This window comes from Prunus persica, chromosome G1 (genome assembly GCF_000346465.2).
Source record: "Prunus persica cultivar Lovell chromosome G1, Prunus_persica_NCBIv2, whole genome shotgun sequence".
In the NCBI taxonomy this organism is placed as follows: Eukaryota; Viridiplantae; Streptophyta; class Magnoliopsida; order Rosales; family Rosaceae; genus Prunus; species Prunus persica.
In genome coordinates, this window is record NC_034009.1 from 47,061,496 (window position 1) to 47,064,825 (window position 3,330).

A 3,330-nucleotide genomic window follows, 5' to 3' on the forward strand; every position below is an offset into this window, starting at 1 on the left:
GGCTGCATCCCTCAAAGAAAAGATTAACCGAATGTTTGGTGGAGAGCATGTACGTTTCAAGTTTATCTTCCTTTTGGTCGAGTATTATGTGGATAGAACTACCAGTAGAACAACAGCTAGTTGGTTGCACTCGCATAGGACGGAGCTTGCAGACGCAGTAAAGTTTCGGCTGCTTCGTCCTCCTTGTTCGGCACCGGAAAATGACCCAACCCACCTAGGAGGCCCGCCCAGCCGCCTAGCGCCCGCCTAGCCGCCTAGCGCCCGCCTAGCCGCCTAGCGCCCGCCTAGCCCCATTGTTTGAACACTGCGATTGACTGAAAGTCTGCAACCCGAAATTGAAAATGTTTACCTGCAAATTTGAGCTTGAGATTGAGATTTGGAAGCCGAAGCAAGCACAAGTCATGGGAACCCTAAATACAAAATTTGCTGACTTGGGGATTATTTTCTGTCTTGTGAGTTTTGCTACCATAATTGGAATTATTTTCTGTTCAGTTTCTCTTCCTGTTGGTTTGAATGGTCTGATTGTGAATTTGCTACAATGTTATGAATGCGGGGTCGAAACTTGGCTCATTTACTTGATAGTATTTTCTAATTTTCATGCCATATCGTTAAGGAGCACCATTTTGACTCAGTTATTGTGGATTTCATATCAGTCAATATTAAAGATCTGGGAATGGGCTTGCAGTTGCATTATAATCTGTTGTTTTTCTGTGTCACTACTGGTTGGTGTAATTTGAGGAAAGTGTTTGATCCGAATCTGTTTTTCTTCTTGTTTTGCATGAGGGTAGTTTAATTAAGTGGTTGGGTTCTACTTTTTACTCTAGAATCATTAGATTAGCACGTTGGCCAGCTGTAATCGGTTATTGTTTTCACTTATAACTGTTACAAATTGTCTTACTTTTATGCCTTTTGGTTTCTGCTTATACAGATGGCTGGAACTTTTGGTTTTGGCCATGACTGGCTGGGTGAAGGAGCTTTTGAGGAATTATTGTAACAAAAATTTCAGAAACTGAGGTCTCTTGTGGCTTTTGGATTATTATTATCTCTGCATATTATGAGATTCGATAGATTGTTCTTTAAAGAAATATCCATTATTGAATAAATTCTCTGTAGATATGCCATCATTATGCAAAATCTGACTGAGAGGCTTAGGCCCCTTGTGGGTTTGAAAGGCTAGGATTATTGTGTTATTTGGAAATTGAGTGAAGACCAAAGGTTAAGAGGAACCTTTTAATTAACAGTTACTAATTCATGTTTCTTTTTGTGACTAATTTTTATTTTATTTTATTATTTTTTAGGTTTATTGAGTTGATGGATTGTTGTTTTTCTGGGGCTGATGAGAACACTCAGACTAATGGAGGAAATGAACTTATTTTTCCAGTTTATCCAGTCCTTCCATGCAGAGATACAATGCAGCGCTCAAGAACAAATTCCTGTGATCTTCTTGCCCAGCTTCCTTCTTCTCTGTCCTTAGACTATGGGTACCTATATATCCTTTTCATTTTCGCATTTTTGTTTACTCATTCAATCATAATTACCAGCTACCATACATATCTTGACAAAAGAAATTAATTAGTGTTTTTATATCATTAACCATGGGTGCTCATGAGCAGGATTTATGCACATCCATTAATATCAAACCAGCCCATTTGGTTGAACTCCTCTTCTAACAGAGATTCAAGTGCCATGGCAGTGAGCTCAAGTTCCCATTTTTCCTAGCTAGTTCCAAAAGAAAGTCCTTTTCTGAACATATAATTACTTACATTTTGCTGGAAAGAGGTGGGACCAGAGTTTTGGTTCCAAGTGCAGAGGGTTGATTGAGCTGTTTGTCTACAAAGATGTATGATATTTTATGATGCTTCACTCAAACCTTGCTTTAATTTCTTATGTTAGATTTGAAATTTTATTTTGGTCACATCTCTCACAAATAGTTTTTTTTTCTTTTCTTTTTTTTTGGTAACTGTCAAATTCACAGGTCTCTGGTGACCAACAATTGATTGATTATATCACAGCCCAATGCAACATTTCACTGGAGCAAGACACCCTGCTTGGTGTTGGCTGCAATACAAGCTTCCCTGTCAACATAAATGACATGAGCACTGAAATACAACCACAGCCCTTTCCAGGCAATGAGAATGAAGGAAATGATCATCTGAACAGTAATCATTTCCAGCAGTCGCCTGTTGTTTCCCCAGTGGATCATGATTCCAATGTGCCATACGACATATCAGTTGATCGAATCCTTCTCTGCCGCACTTCTCCAATGAATGTCCTGCAAAATGTCACTTACAACTCAGAGAACAGCATGAAGAATGTCCTTGTTTTTGTGAGAATTGATAATGCCCTTGTATTTGATAGAGGTCATGTGTTGATCGCTGAACAAGAATGATCGTCAAAAATTTCGTCTTTTCTATATGGTTTTGAATGTATAGTTGATGTCTTGTATGATTCTTAATTGTAAATAAAGGATGGGATTCATTGCTTAGTACCAACAATTGCTGTCAATAATGAAGCAAAAACATGCAGAACATGGTATTTTTTAATATTGTTTATTTATAGATTATAAGAAGCTTTAAAAAAATGTTCTCACTTGTCAATGGCCTCAAGGAAATTTTGCTTTCTGATCTGGAAATAGATCTTCGTCGCATAGCGATTGTTATTTCTATTTCATATTGACATACTGGGGACATCAAATCAGGTTGAGAGGAAAAATGTGAGGGTCATTTTTTGAAGAATTAAACTTAGTTTACCTAGACTGCAAAATGGTTCCTTTTCATTGCTCATAAGTCTCACTCCAGCTCTTGAGTTAACTGCATCTAGAATATTGGTTTTGATCATTATTTCATCCCTTTCAATTTGCTTCTCTGTTTTTCCCACCCAGCAGCACCCCACACAAAAATCTGCAGGCCCAAAATGAAGTCATTAAATAACAGAAGTCACATTAGAGTAGAAGCCATGTCTGAAAGTAATTGTAGTTTCCAATATGCATCAGCACCAGAAGAAACTAGTACATTCAGAGAGTTCGAGAAGGCAAGGCTAGTGACTCTTTTGAGTATGGGATTAATTCAACCTTAGTAGCATCTCCAGGTTCACCTAAAACAAACATAACACTTAATAGTGAGTTTGACGGGATACTGTTGGACTACTCACGGCAACGTGCCACGCCTGAAACCTTGGAAATTGGCAAAGGTGGGGTTGCCCTATTCGTAACTAGTGTCTTGTGGGGGGAAGGGATCGGGTGGTGAATATAGTGTTTTCTAATTAATGTTGTCTATGCCACAATGCAGGCTGCATCCCTCAAAGAAAAGATTAACCGAATGTTTGGTGGAG

At 38.5% G+C, this 3,330-nt stretch overlaps 1 long non-coding RNA gene across 1 annotated transcript; it reads left to right on the forward strand.

The window, feature by feature from the left end:
- Nucleotides 291-2,541, forward strand: LOC109950036. The gene is made up of 5 exons (XR_002272379.1): nucleotides 291-452; nucleotides 929-1,014; nucleotides 1,299-1,481; nucleotides 1,614-1,840; nucleotides 1,976-2,541. It is a non-coding gene; the product is annotated as an uncharacterized LOC109950036 (long non-coding RNA).